A 16,773-nucleotide genomic window follows, 5' to 3' on the forward strand; every position below is an offset into this window, starting at 1 on the left:
CTCTCCCTGTACCCCTCCCTCTCCTGGTCTCTCTCTCTCTAAAATAAATAAGGGGTATCTGGGTGGCCCAGTTAAACGTCTGACTTTGGCTCAGCTCATAATCTCAGGGTCCTGAGATTGAGCCCCACACTGGGCTCCCTGCTCAGCCGGGAGTCTGCCTCTCTCCCTCTCTCTCTCTGTCCCTCCCCCTGCTCTCTCATTTAAATGAATAAAATCTTTATAAATAAATAAGTAAATAAATAAATATCTTTAAAAAACTAGCCCTGCAAAAGGGCCTAAATTTAATTGGATTAGATGGAATAAATTATGCCCCAGGAAATTATCAAAAACAATAAAACAGTCAGATAGCAATTAATGGTGGTAATAGATGATTGTACCAATAGAGACAGACAACAGAGAGACCAGAGAAAGAGACAGTCAAATAGGTTCTGCTAAAACCACTGCCACACCAAGGTGATTATGCACACACCAAACCTGCACCCTCTGAGGTGATATCAGAGGCTTGACGCAGTGAGGGAAATAGATTTTAATGACTAGTACAGCCAAGTTATAAAAGAAATCAACAAAAGACAACAAGAGGCAGCCTGGGAAGGGGGTGGGCTGTAATCTGTATTCATTTATCTACAATAAATCATCTAAAAAGTCCAGTTTTCAGCAACAGCAAAAAAATACAAGATGTGCAAAGAAACAGGAAAGTATGACTCATGGTGGGGGGGAAGTAAGCAATAGAAACAGTCTTTAAGAGGGCTCAGATATTGGACTTAGCAAATAAAATTTTCAAAGCAGATAGTATGAATATGTTTAAAAACTAAATGAAACCATTGTTAAAGAAATAAAGGAAGCTATCATAACAATGCCATATCATGGGGGATGGGCTAGGTGATGGGTATCAAAGAGGGCACTTGTTGTGATGAGCACTGGTGATGAACCACTGAATTCCATCCCAGAAAACAATATTGTACTGTATGTTCACTAACTAAAATTTAAATTGAAAAAAAAACACACAAAAAAATGGCACATCAAATACAGAATCTAAATAAATAGAATTTTTAAAACCCAAATGGAAATTCTTGAGTTTAAAATTATAATAATAGAAGTGAAAAATTCACTAGAGGAGTTATATATAGATTTTACCAGCAGAAGAAAGAATCAGTGAACTTGAAGAAAGACTGGTAAATTGTGCAATCTAAAGAACAGAGAAAATGAACCAAAATGAACAGAACATCAGAGCAATGCAGGACTCCATTAAATAAGCCAATATATATGTAAGAGAGTAATAGAATGAGTTAGAAAAAGGCAGAAAAATATTAGAAATAATAATAGCTGAAAACCTCCCCAAATTTGGTGAAAAACATTAACCTACACATACAAAAAGTTCAATAAACTCTAAGTAAAATAAAGGTAAAGAGATCCACACCCACACAAATAATTGCAAGAATGTTGAAACACAGAAAGTTAAAATCCTCAAAGCAGCATGAGATAAACAACTCACCACACACAAGGGAAGCCAATAAGTTTAGCAGCTGAAGTACTATCAAAGACAACGGTGGCTGAAAAGCAGTAGGATGATATTTTTTAAATATTGAAAGAAAATTAAAAAATGTTAATCAAGAATCTTCTATCCAGAAAAACCATCTTTCAAAAATGAAGGTAAAATAAAGACATTCCCAGAAAAACAAAGACTGAGAGAATTTGTTGCTAGCAAAATCTGCCTGACAAGAAATGCTAAAAGAAGTTATTCAGGCTGAAATAAAGTGACCCTGATGATAATTTGATCCCACAATAAAAAACACAGAGTACTGGTAAAGGTAATTCTACAATTATAAAAGATACTCAAATGTATATTTTTCTCATTTTAATTAATTTATTTGTATGAAAATATATGTATCTTATGAAATTGTTGGGCATATAACATATAGAAATATAGTAAGTTTGGCAATAGCAGCACCAGGGAGGTGGGTGAGAACAAGCTGTACTGAAGTAAGGTAATGAAACCTGATGGTAACTTGAATCTATAGAAAAAACTGAAGCAAATCAGAACAGTAATAGAAAGATTAATATGATAACCTCTATAAAGATACACTTCCTTGCCGTTATTCTCTCAGCTTCTTTAAAAATATAAATTATAAGATAATAAATATAACATGTTCGGTTTGTAACATATAGATGTATAACAAATAATAATAGCACAAAAAGGGGAGGCAGTATAGAGTTATACATGGGTAAGATGTCCACCTCTCACACAAATTAAGTTGGTAAAAATATGAACTAGATTATGATAAACTAAGATGTAATGGTAAGCTCCAGAGCAACAAGCAGGAAAGTAACTAAAAATATACTGGAAAAAATCATAAAATTAAAATAATATGCTAGAAAATATTATTTTAATCAAAAGAAAGCATCAAAACAAAAAGAGGGGAAAAAAGACACAAAACATAGAAAACCAAAAGTGACAGATATAAATTCAACTACATCAATAAGAACATTAAATATGATTTAAACAATCCAATCAAAAATCAGAGACTGTCATACTATATTAAAAAATAAGATTCAGGGGCGCCTGGGTGGCTCAGTCGTTAAGCGTCTGCCTTCGGCTCAGGACATGGTCCCAGGTTCCTGGGATTGAACCCCGCATCGGGCTCCCTGTTCAGCGGGAAGCCTGCTTCTCCCTCTCCCACTCCCCCTACTTGTGTTCCCTCTATCGCTGTGTCTCTCTGTGTCAAATAAATAAAATCTTAAAAAAAAATAAGATTCAATTATATGCTGTCTATTGGACATACATTATGTTTTAATTTTATTTAAAAAATTTTTTTAATTTAAATTCAATTTAATGAACATACACTGCGTTATTAGTTTCAGAGATAGAATTTAGTCATTGATCAGTTGCATAAAACACCCAGTGCTCATTACTTCTAGTGCCCTCCTTAATACCCATTACCTAATTACCCCATTCCCCTACCCACCTCCCCTCTAGCAACCCTCAGTTTGTTTCCTAGTCTTTTATGGTTTGCCTCCCTCTCTGTTTTCATCTTACCTTATTTTTCCTTCCCTTCCCCTATGTTCATCTGTTTTGTTTCTTAAATTCCACATGAGTGAAATCATATGCGAGTTGTCTTCCTCTGACTGACTCATTTCACTTAGCATAATACCATCTAGTTCCAGCCATGTTGTTGCAAATGGCAAGATTTCATTCTTTTTGATGGCTGAGTAACATTCCATTGTGTATCTATACTATATCTTTATCCATTCATCTGTCGATGGACATCTGGGCTCTTTCCATAGTTTGGCTATTGTGGACATTGCTTCTATAAACATTGGGGTGCATGTGCCCCTTTGAATCACTATGTTTGTATTCTTTCGATAAATACCTAGTAGTGCAATTGCTGGGTCATAGGGTGGCTCTAGTTTTAACTTTTTGAGGAATCTCCATACTATTTTCCAGAATGGCTGTACCAGTTTGCATTCCCACCAACAGTGTAAGAGGGTTCCCCTTTCTCCGCATCCTCACAAACATCTGTTGTTTCCTGAGTTGTTAATTTTAGCCATTCTGACTGGTGTGAGGTGGTATCTCATTGTCGTTTTGATTTGTATTTCCCTGATGACAAGTGATAGTGAGCATTTTTTCATGTGTCTGTTGGCCATTTGTACGTCTTCTTTGGAGAAATGTTTGTTCATGTCTTCTGCCCATTTCTTGACTGGATTTTTTGGATTTTTGGGGGTTGAGTTTGACATATACTTTAGATTCAAGATATAAATTGGTTGAAAGTAGAAGAATGGGAAAAGATATATCATGTAAACAGCAAGTACAAGAAAGTTGGAGTGGCTATGATATCAAATAAAATAGATTTAAGAACAAAAAATTCACTAAAGATAAACAGGGATATTATATAATGATAAAAAGGTCAACCCATCACAAAAACATAGCAATCATAAACCATGTATATACCTAAAAACAGAGCTCCAAAATACATGAAGCAAAATCTGACAGAACTGAAGGGGGAAACAGGCGATTCAACAATAATAGTCAATGCCTTCAATATCCCACTTTCAGCAAGGACTAAAACAACTAGGTAGAAGATCGACAAAGATATAGAAGACTTGAACAAAACTATAAACCAAATAGACATAATAGACATGCATAGAACACTCCATCCCAAAATAGAATATAAACTCTTGTCAAATGTACATAGAACATCTCCAGGTTAGATCACATGGTAGGCCATAAAACCAGTATCAGTAAATTTAAAGACATAAATCATGCAAATAATCTCTGAATACAGTGGAATGAAATTAGAAATCAGTAACAGAACTAAATTTGGGAAATTCACAAATATGTGGAAATTAAAGAACATACTATTAAATGATCCATAGGTCAATGGAGAAATCACAGTGGAAATCAGAAAATATTGAGATGTATAAAAATGAAGACATGACATATCAAATTTATGGAATGTAGCTAAAATAATACTTAAGAAATTTATAGGTGGGTCTATATTAAAAAAAGATCTCAAATCAATAACCTGGCTTAAGACACTGGAAAAAGAAGAGCAAACCAAACTCAAAGCAAGCAGAAGAAAGGAAATAATAAAGATTAGAATGGAGATTACTCAAATATGAATAGAAAAATAATAGGGAAAATCAATAAAACCAAAAGTTGATTATTTGAAAAGATTTAAAAAATTGAGAAACTTTTAGCTAGACTGACAAATCAAAACAGAGAGAATAATCAAATTAGTAGAATCAGGAAAGAAATAGGGGACATCACTACTGACTTTACAGAAATAAAAAATAGAATGTCTAAAGATTAAAAATATGATATCTATAATGAAAAGAATACTGACTGGGATTAACAATAGATTAGATACTGAAGAAAAAGATCAGTAAACTTGAAGACTAAGCAATAGAAATTATCCCAAATGAAGCACCAAGAGCAAAATGACTAAAAATTTTAAAAATGAATAGATAATTGGAGACTCCTAATAAGATACAAGAAAAAAATAATAATAGCCAAAATTTGTCAATTTATTAAAAATGATAAGCCTGAAAATTCAAGGTCAACAAATCTCAAGCAAGATAAACACAAAGAGAACCACACAAAGGTGTCCATAGTCTGATTACATTAAACTAGTCATAAAGAGAAAAATGCTAAAAGCATTCAAATTAAAGGCATATTATATAGAGGAACAAAGGTAAGAATGATCACAGACATCTCATCAGAAACTACGCTATTTAGAAGGCAGTGGAGTGACATCTCTAAAGTGATGAAAGAGCAATCTGTCAACCTGGAATTTTGTACCCAGTGAAGTTGTCTTTCAAAATTGAGCACCAAATAAAGACTTTTTCAGGCAAACAAAAGCTGAGAGATTTAATCAGCAGCAGATGTACACTATAAAAAAATATAAATGAAGCTCTTCAGGTAGAAGAAAAATTATTCCAGAAGCAAACTTTGATTTATAGAAAGGAATACAGGGTGCCATAAATGCTAAATATAGACCTTTTGTCATTTAAAAAATCTCCTTAAAAGATAAATGACTGTTTAAAGTAAAAATAATAAGAAAGCATTGTGGGGTTTATAGTATGTGCAAAAGTAAAACGTATATATGGCAACAATAGTACAAAGGATAGAAAAGATAAAATAGAGGTATATGGTTCTTACACTGTGTGTCAAATAGTGTAATATTACTTTAAGGGAGGTTGTAATAAGGGCATCCTACTGTAACCACTAAAAACAAAGGTGTATAGCTAACAAGCCAATAGTGGAGATAAAGTGAAATCATTAAAAAAATTCAGTTACTCCAAATGAAGGCAAGAATAGAGAGGGGGAAAAAACCTGAAGAGCAAATAGAACAAATAGAATCCATATACCAAAATGGTAGATTCAAACCCAAATATAACCATAATTACATTAAATGAAAATCATCTAAACATACAAATTGAAAGCCATATATTGTCAGATTGGATTTAAAAAAAAAAGCACAAGCAAACTATTTATTGTCCATAAGAAACCTACTTAAAATATAAATATACATGACTTTGGGGCACCTGGGTGGCTCAGTTGTTAAGCGTCTGCCTTCGGCTCAGGTCATGATCCCAGGGTCCTGGGATTGAGCCCCGTATCGGGCTCCCTGCTCCGTGGGAAGCCTGCTTCTCCCTCTCCCACTCCCCCTGCTTCTGTTCCCTCTCTCGCTGTGTCTCTGTCAAATAAATAAAATCTTTTTAAAAAAAATAAAATAAAATAAAAAACATGACTTGATGGGCTCATAGTATAATGTAAATGACATAAGAGAGTCAGTAAGATTTAAGAGAGGTCAACAGAAATTATCAAGTAAGAGTAACAGAGGAAAAATATTGAAAAAAATATTAACAAATGCTCAGGTACTTGTGAAAGAACATCAAAAATTCTAACATTCTTGTCATTGGTATCCCAGGAGAAAGAAATGGGCATATAAAATATATTTGAAGAAATAATGATTAAAAACTCAAATTTGGCAAAAGCCATGCCTATAAGATTCAAGAGGTTCAGGTAACTTCAAACATAATAAACTCAAAACCATGCCTAGGTACATCATAACTGAAGTGCTGAAAACCAAAGATCTTTTTAATATTGAAATCAGGTTTGTTAAATTAAACATTGTATATAAGAGAACAAAGATTCAAAGAACTATGGATTTCCCAAACAAAACAGAAAAACCATGGGGGCCAGAAAAACAGTAGAAAAGCAAATTTAAAGTGCTAAACAAATAGAACTATAAACCAAGACTTCTATATATAGTGAAATAATCTTCAGAAATAAAGGTGAAATAAAGACATTTTCAGATGAAGGAAAACTATGAGAATTCACTGCCAGCTGATCTTCTCTAAAGGAAATTCTTCTAGGGAAAATGAGATCACAGGAGAATGATACAAGAGTGACAGAAATAGTATATATCTGGTAAATACTAAAAATTATACTTAAGTTCTGTAAAATCTGTATGACTCTTAGAAGCAAAACTCATGATGTGGTATGTGGAATTTTCAATGTATGTAGGTGTAATACACGTATCAATGATATAAATGGAGTAGGGTAAACAGATCCATACAATTGTAAGGTGTCTGTATTTTGCTTGATGTATTACAATATTAACTCAAAGTAGAAATGCAGGGTACCTGGGTGGCTCAGCTGGTTAAATGTCTGCTTCAGCTCAGGTCATGATCCTAGGATCCCTAGGGTGCTGGGATCGAGTCCCGCATCAGGCTTCTTGCTCAGTTGGGAGCCAACTTCTCCCTCGGCCTGCTGCCTGCTTCTCCCTCTGCCTGCCACTCCCTCTCCTTGTGCTCTGACAAATAAATATTTTTTTTAAAAAGTAGACAATGCAATATTATGTGACTTGTCATCCACAGAGCAAGTACCAACACACAAATATGAGATATAGCAAAACAGCAATAGATAAATAAAAATGGACTATGAAAACACTAATATTCCAAAAGAAAGCAAGAATGGAAAACAAAAGAAGAATAAGAAGACAATCAGAAAACAAATAATAAAGTGGTAGTATATAATCCAGCCATACCAATAATTACACTGAATGTAAATTGTCAAAATATACCTAAGACAGAGATTGTCACACTGGTTTAAAAGAACCCTACATGTTGTCTACAAGAAACCCACTTTAAATATAAAGACATATAATTCAAATAAAGCTGAAGTAGCTATATTAAAAAAGGACAAAGTAGACTTCAGAACAAGGAATATTACCAGGGATAAATAGGGACATTACACAGGGATAAAAGGATCAATTCACAAAAAAGTCATAATAATCCTGAATATGCATGCTGTTACCAACAGAGTTTCAGGGTACATGAAGCAAAAAGTGATAAAACTGAAAAGGAGAAATAGGAAAATCGATAACTATAGTTGGGGAATTTAACACTTTTTTCTTGGCAATCAATAAAACAAGTAGACAGAAAATCGGTACGGATATTGAACAGCACAACTCTATTAACCAACTCTACCTAATTGACATTTATAGAACACTCCACTCAGCAAGAGCAAAATACATAGTCTTTACAAGTGCACAAGGAATATTCACCAAGTTAGACCATATTCTGGTTCATAAAACAAACCTCAAAAAGGTTTTTAAATTGTGGTTAAAAAAAAAAAAAACCCACATAGGAATGGGACCTAGAACGCTTCACAGTCAGCTGATCATGCTGTGTTGGAAATCGCAGGTCAGTACGGATGAAGTTCTATAGTGAGGGGTATGCAGTCAAAATGAAGGTGACAGGAGATCACATTTGAAGAAAGGGTGACCACTCAGACTTGATTTCCTTTAAATTAAAATACTTTTTTTTCTCATGTTCATATAAATGTGTATCAAAGACATGAACAAGCATTCTCCTTACAGTTGAGGATTTTTCATTTTTAATGCTGTCTTTTTGCTTAGTAGTAAATATTTGCTTCCCTAAATGGCTCCCAAATTGTGGGGAAGTCTCTACACATTTTTTCTTAAGTTTTTATTTAAATTCCAGCTAGTTAACATAAAGCATAATATTAGTTTCAGGTGTACAACAGAGTGACTCAACACTTACATACAACACCCAGTGCTCATCAAGACAAGTGCCTCCTTAATATCCATCACCTATTTAACCAATTCCCCTTCACCTCCCCTCTGTAACCATCAGGTTTTTTTCTCTGTAGTTAAGAGTATGTTTCTTGGTTTGGCTCTTTTTTTCCCTATGATCATTTGTTTTGTTTCTTAAATTCCACAGATGAATGAAATTATATGGTATTTGTCTTTCTCTAACTGACTTATTTCACTTAGCATAATACTCTCTAGTTCCATCAATGTCATTGTAAATGACAAGATTTCATTCTTTTCTGTGGCTGAGTAAATAGTCCATTGCATATATATAACACACATTCTTTATCCATAACTCTATGTCCATCAGTTTGACAATTTAGACAAAATGGACCAATTCCTAAAAAACAAAAACAAACAAAACCCCCAGAAACTATTAAAGCTCAATAAATAAGAAATATATTACCCAAATAGTCACACATCTATTAAAAATTTTTTCACCTGGGTGGCTCAGTCATGAGCATCTGTTTTTGGCTCAGGTCATGATCCCAGGATCCTGGGATTGAGCCCACATCAGGCTCCCTACAGGGAGCCTGCTCCAACCCCACTCGGGCGCTCTCTCCCTATCTCTCTCTCATTCAAATAAATAAAGTCTTAAAAAAAATTTTGTTGTTGTTGTTTAAAACCTTTTAACAAGAAAAACTCTAAGCCCAGATGGCTTCATTGGTGAATTCTAACAAACATTTTTTTTAAAGATTTTATTTCTTTATTTGACAGAGAGAGACACAGCGAGAGAGGGATCAGAAGCAGGGGGAGTGGGAGAGGGAGAAGCAGGCTTCCCACCAAGCAGGGAGCCCGATGTGGGGCTCGATCCCAGGACCCTGGGATCATGACCTGAGCTGAAGGCAGATGCTTAATGACTGAGCCACCCAGGTGGCCCAAATTCTAACAAACATTTAAAGAAGAAATCATACCAATCTCACACAAATATCCAGGAAATAAAAGAAAAGGGAAAATGACCCAACTTATTTTATATGAGGCTAGTATTATCTTGATACCAAAGCCAAACAAAACATTACAAGAAAGTAAACTATAGACCAATATCACCTATGAACATAGATGCAAAAACTTCAATATTCAAAAATTAATCAATGTAATTCACCATATAAACAGAATAAAGAAGGAAAAGCAGATGCTCCTCCATAGGTACAAAAAAAAAAAAAAGCATTTGATAAATTTCAGCACCTATTCTTGATAAAAACTTAAGCAAACTAGTGTTAAAAGGAGACAGCAGGCCCCAGTGGAGTCACTTATGCTAAACCCCACCAAGACTTAATACCTAACCTAATTGCAGCTTCAGCTTCTCCCAGATATATGACCTTTGACCATCCAACCTGGAATTTCCTGGTCAGCACTAAGAGGTAGTCCACTGATTGGATTCTCCTTAGGGAGAGTGACCTTGTCTGAGACAATGCATTCTTTGCCAATAGTTTCTTTTCTTTTATTCCGTCTCTGCCTTTAAAAAACTTTCCTTTTCTGCAACTTGATGGAGCTCCTTTATATTTGCTAGATGTGATGCTGTCCAATCAATGAATTGTTGAATGGAACCAATTTGATCTTTAAATTTACTCAGCTGAATTTTTGTTATTTACCAATAAGAAAAAAATTTCTTCAATCTGATAAAGAGCATCTACTAAAAATCTAGAGCTAACAAGATAAATTTTTAAAAGATTTATTTATTTGTTTGAGCATGAAAGAGAGAATGAATGGGAGGGGCAGAGCGAGAGGGAGAGAGAATCTCAAGCAGATTCTGTGCTGAGTGTGGAGCCTGATGCAGGGCTTGATCTCACAACCCTGAGATCACAACCTGTGCTGAAACCAAGAGTTGGATGCCTAGCCTGCACCACCCAGGTGCCCCGAGAGCTAACAAGATACTTAATGGTGAGAGATTTAATAAATCCCTCCTAAGATCAAGAAAAAAACAAGGATGTACATTCTTATCACTCCTATTCAACAACTACAGCAGTGCTTAGGGGAAATTTATGGCATTAAATGCTTACATTAGAAAACACAAAAGGTCTCAATTGAATAGTCTAAGCATCCAACTTAATAAAACTAGACAAAAAATAGCAAATGAAGTTCAAAGTAAGCAAAATGAAATAATCAGAAATCAATAAAATTTTTAAAATTTTAGTTGACACACAATATTACGTTACTTTCAAGTGTGTACAACATAGTGATTTCATAAGTCTATACATCATGCTATGCTCACCGAAAGGATAGCTACCATCTGTCACTCTACAACACTATTACAATGCCATTGACTATTTTCCCTATGCTCTACCTTTTATCCCCATGACTTATTCATTCCATAACTTGAAGCCTGTATCTCCCACTCCCCTTCAACCATTTTCCCCTGTTCTGGTCTCCTCTCCTCTGGCAACCGTCAACTTGTTTTCTGTATTTATGGGTCTATTTCTGCTTTTTGTTTCTTTGTTTCTTTGTTTTATTTTTTACATTCCACATATAAGTGAAATCATATAGCATTTGTCTTTCTCTGTCTGACTTATTTCACTTAGCACAATATCCTCTAGGTCCATTCACGTTGTTGCAAATGGCAAGATCTCATTCATTTTTATGGTTGAATATTCCATTGTATACATATATCACATCTTCTTTTTTTTCCACTTATTATTATATTTGGACCTTTAAGAAACATATACCATCAGAGGTGCCGGGGTGGCTCAGTTGGTTGAGCATCCAACTCTTGGTTTCAACTCAGGTTATGATCTCATGGGTTGTGGGATCAAGCCCCGTGTCAATCTCAGTGGTTGGTGGGGGATCTGCTTGAGATTCTCTCCCTCTGCCCCTCTCCCCACTCACATGCTCTCTTTCTCTCTAAAATAAAAATAAATAAATCTTTTTTTAAAGAAAGAAACATATACCATCAGATATACCACTATTCTAGTGGAAAAATCTATTCTAGTTTTGGGGAAGCATACGTGTCACAAACTATTTTGCTTCTAGTCTCCAAGACTTTACTAAGATTTTATCAAAAAGTGGGCTCTGTGGGTTGCCTGTGTGGCTCAGTCGGTTAAGTGTCTGCCTTCGGCTCAGGTCATGATCCCAGGGTCCTGGGATTGAGCCCCACATCGTGCTCCCTGCTCTGCCGGGGGGCCTGCTTCTCCCTCTCCCTCTGCCTGCCACTCCCCCTGGTTGTTCTCTCTCTCCCTCTGTCAAATAAATAAATAAAATCTTTTAAAAAAAGTAGGCTCTGATCTATGGTATCCTGAGCCTTGAGGTTTTGAATGTTTTGATTACTGTAGAACAATTTCAAGGGGATGAACTTAATTCCCAGCTGTTTTCCTTCTGGAATGGGCTAATTGTTTTGAAGTTACACAGTCCACTGCAAGAATATTCAATTTTTTAAGCTTTGTGATCTATTTAGTCTTTAGAAAACATGGTAAAAAAGTAATTTTCTGTGCAATAAGGATGAACTTATCAGAACATACCAAATATTAATTATAACAAAAAGCAGTATACATAACGTCTATGTCCAATGTTCACTTTAATGCCTACTTCATAGGCTAGTAACTATTCTTAACTATAGAGACTATTTCTGGATCAATACAACCCAAGCATAGCTGCAGTCAACTCCTTAACACAACTCTTGGTATCTGACGTTGATTAAAAAATAAAAAAGGGTAAGTGAACAAATACATACTCATATATGATGTTTTCAAGAAGCTACTCTTTGTGGAAGTATATAAGAAAAGGGACTTTCTGTAAGCTATTGATGGGAACTGGGAGGTTTATGGCTATGGCTTTGGAAACACCCCAGGGAGCAGTAGGAAGGCATCTGTAAGAGTAGATTACACAGCATCAAAGGATAACTATCTAAAAGAGGTGGGCATTTTCTCAATTAACTTAAATTCTGAGACTTTCAGTGGTTGAGGAATAGAAATAAGACCCAAAGAAAAGAACCATCTTCACAATGGCTTAAAAGGTGACTATGCCATTCGGCTTATGATGCTAAACGTTCCAAAAGCCTTTGGTGGTGTGATATGGACAAGAAAAGTATTAATAAACCAACCACATAACACCATTAAAACTCAAAAACACTTATTTTTTTTGAAGTGTTATTTAAATTCCATTAGTTAACATATGGCATAACACTAGTTTCAGGTGTACAGTACAGTGTTTCAATACTCATATACAACACTCAGTGCACATCACAACAAGTGCAGTACTTAATCCCCATCACCTATTTAACCCATCACCCCCACCCCTCTCCCCTCTTGTAACCATCAGTTTTCTTCTCTATAGTTAAGAGTCTGTCTCTTGGTTTTCCTCTCTTTTATTCCCCCTATGTTCATTTGTTTTATTCTTAAATTCCACATGAGTGAAATCAGGGTATTTGTCATTCTCTGACTTATTTTGCTTAGCATAATACACTCTAGCTCCATCCATGTCATTGCAAATGGCAAGATCTCTTTCTTTTTATGGCTGAGTAATATTCCATTGTATATGTATGTGTGTGTATATATGTGTATGTGTGTGCGTGTGTATAAAACTGCTAGAACTGATAAACAAATTCAGTAAAGCAGCAGGATACAAAATCAACATACAGAAATCTGTTGCATTTCAATACACCAGTAATGAAGCAGCAAAAAGAGAAATCAAGGAATTAATGCCATTTACAATTGCACCAAAAACCATAAATACCTAGAACTAAACCTAACCAAAGAGGTGAAAGACCTATACTCTGAAAACTAAAGAACACTGATGAAAGAAATTGAAGATGACACAAAGAAATGGAAAAACATTCTGTGCTTATTGACTAGAACAAATATTATTAAATGTCTGTACTACCAAAAGCAATCTACACATCTAATGCAATTCCTATCAAAATACCAACAGCATTTTTCACAGAGCTAGAACAAACAATCATAAAATTTGTATGGAATTTTTTTCATTTAAAAATTATTTTTTAAAAATATTTTATTTATTTATTTGACAGAGAGACACAGCGAGAGAGGGAACACAAGCAGGGGGAGCAGGAGAGGGAGAAGCAGACTCCCTGCTGAGCAGGGAGCCCAATGTGGGGCTCGATCCCAGGACCCTGGGATCATGACCTGAGCTGAAGGCAGACGCTTAATGACTGAGCCACCCAGGTGCCCCTCATTTAAAAATTATTGAGAACACATAAAACGAGGCAACATTTCTTTTGTCTTGTCTTCCACTGTGGGGTCTGTTGGTGGTTCCTCCATTGTTGCACTGTTGCTCTCTGAGCCAGTGTTACTATCACTGGTCCTTTCCTCAGCCATACTGTCCACCCCCTCCTGCCTGCTCTACTTGTCCTCAGGAGTAGACGTGCCTTCTTCACCATTCTGTTGGCTTTCTGTCGCTGCCTCAAAGTTTGTCTCCTCTGTCTCTAATGGGATGCTCTAGTTGTCTTTCTTCTCCTTGGCCTTACTAGCAGGCTTGCTTTTCCTCAAGAACCATGCAGCTCTGACTGCATTCAGGTTGCTGTGCTGCCTATTTCTCCCTTTCCTCCTGTCTTTTGCGAACTTGCTCCTCTGCCGGGGCAATTTCGGTGGCAATTTTTTTTTTCCATATCCACTTCTACTTTCAAACCACATAAACTTTTAAGTTCATTGTTAAATGAATCCGTGCTTTTCACTAATTTCCTCTTCTTTTCCTGGTGTTGTTCCTCTATTTGAAGAAGTTCTGCTTATAGTTTATACTGATGAACCATTAAGGACTGGACCCGTCCTTTGAGGACCTGCGTTCTAGCTGTTATGACAACTGACTGAACATCTGGCACCACACTCTCACTAAGGATTTCAATGATGAGGTGGTGGTTTCTCTGGAAACGGGTGGTGACAAGTCTGTCTCTGGAGACTTTCTTCCTCTAGAGCAGCTTCTGCATGACTTTTTGCATTTATCTAAGCAAGGTATGTAGGGGAATTATGATAGGCCTTCATAGATTAATTGTACACTATCTTTTCTGCTTCATGTTTATTTAAATATTCTTGTTTTTCTTCATCAGTGAGATCTTGACACATGCTATCAATAATCTTGCCAATCTCCCAGAAGTTTAGGTCAGGATTGGAAGCTCTTACTTAGTCCCAGACCTTTCTGCTGTACCTCATGTAGGGCATTAATGGCTTATCTGGTGGCTTTGGGTGTTTTTGAGTCATAATAACAGAGGATGCCATGACCTGGCTGTTGGTGCCTGGGTTACCTCCCAACCTGTAGTTGTAAGCAAGACGACTGTATGGATTGTATCCCACAGACCCCGGTGTGCTGAGCATTTGTGTTGCAGGAGCTGGATTGGGAGGTGGGGCATGCATAAGATGGTCTTTTTGACATTTTGGAAGATTAAGTTCTCAGTTCCTTAAGAATGAATCTGAGACACCTTGGGCAGAAAAAGTGTCCACAGCTCTGGCCTTATTTCCCCAACATCTTTATCCATTCATCTATCCAAGGACACTTGAGTTGTTTCATATCCTATTATAAATAATGCTGCAATAAATAGAGGGGTGTATACACCTTTTTGAATTAGTATTTTCATTTTCTTTGGGCAAATACCTAGTAATGGAATTACTGGATTATATGGTAATTTTATTTTTAATTTTTTGAAGAAACTCCATACTGGTTTTCACAGTAGCTGCACCAATTTGCATTTCTACCATCAATGCACGAGGGTTCCTTTTTCTCCACATCCTTGCCAAAACTTGTTATTTCTTGTCTTTTTGATACTAGCCATTTTGACAGGTGATATCTTGTGATTTTGATTTGCATTTCCCTGATGATTAGTGATGCTGAACATCTTTTCTTGTGTCTGTTTGCCAGCTCCATGACTTCTTTAGAAAAATATCTATTCAGGTCCTCTGCCCATTTTTAATCAGATTATTTGGGTTTTGTTTTTTTTTTTTTTTGGTGTTGAGTTATATAAGTTCTTCATATACTTTGGATATTAATGCCTTACCATTTGCAGATACCTTTTTCCATCAATAGGTTTCCTTTTCACTTTGTTGATGGCTTCCTTTGCTGTGCAAAACCTTTTTATTTTGATGTTGTCCCAATAGTTTATTTTTGCTTTGGTTTCCCCTGCTTGAGAATACATGTCTAGAAAAATGTTGCTAGGGCTGATGCCAAAGAAGTTTTTGCCTCTGTTTTCTTCTAGAAGTTTTACAGTTTCAGGTCTCACATTTAGGTCCTTAATCATTTTAAATTTCATTTTTTTGAACGTAGCTGTCCAGTTTTCCCAGCACCATTTATTGAAGAGACTGTCTTTTTCCCATTGGTTATTCTTGCCTCCTTTGTTGTATAGTAATCGACCATATAAGCATGGGTTTATTTCTGAGCTCTCAATTCTGTTCCATTGAGAAATCAGTGATTTAAAAAAAAATATATATATATATATATATTTTTTTTTAGAGAGAGAACAAGTGGGAAGGGCAGAGGGAGAGGGAGAATCTCAAGCAGACTCTGCACTGAGCACAGAGCAGACTCGATAACATGACCCTGAGATCACAACCTGAGCCGAAACCAAGAGTCAGATGCTTAATGGCCTGTGCCACCCAGGTGCCCCAGTGATTTTTTTTAATTCAGAAAAGTTGATGAAATAAAAAGTTAGCTCTTTGAAAGGATGAATATAATTGATAAACCTCTGGCTATACAAACCAAGGGAAAAAAAAGGAAGAAACAAATTGCCAATATGAAGAATGAAAGTGGGACTAACACAACAACCCTGCAGACATTAAAAAGACAGAAAGGGGAAACATGAACAACTCTATGCCCATAAATTTGACACGGAGTTGGATTAGACCAATTCTCTGATTCAAAATAACAAAAGCCATTCAAGAAGAAATAGGTAACTTGAACAGTTCTATATCTACTAAATTTAATTTATAGTTATAAACCTTCCAACAAAACAGCAGGTTGGCATGGTTTTACTGGAAAATTCTATTAAATATTTAAAGAAGAATTAAAGTATAATAATCACAACCAATTTAAATGAACAATTTGATGAAGTTTGACATATATGACTATCTTCCCAAAGTAAAAGCAGAAAACTTATATATGGGAATTAATACATGTTCAGTAGCACTACCTTACATAAAGCAATAAAGTGGGTATGTTAAGTGTCATAAATATTTTTCATTATGGTCCACTGATCAAAAGTCACAAAACGTAGACCATTCCT

General features: G+C 35.6%; 1 pseudogene; it reads right to left on the reverse strand.

Annotated features, from left to right (window-relative positions):
* Positions 1–13,750: 13,750 nt before the first annotated feature.
* On the reverse strand, positions 13,751–14,933 carry LOC116625354 (annotated as a pseudogene).
* Positions 14,934–16,773: the final 1,840 nt, after the last annotated feature.

The sequence above is a fragment of the Phoca vitulina genome, unplaced genomic scaffold, assembly GCF_004348235.1.
Source record: "Phoca vitulina isolate PV1807 unplaced genomic scaffold, GSC_HSeal_1.0 scaffold77, whole genome shotgun sequence".
Classification (NCBI taxonomy): Eukaryota; Metazoa; Chordata; class Mammalia; order Carnivora; family Phocidae; genus Phoca; species Phoca vitulina.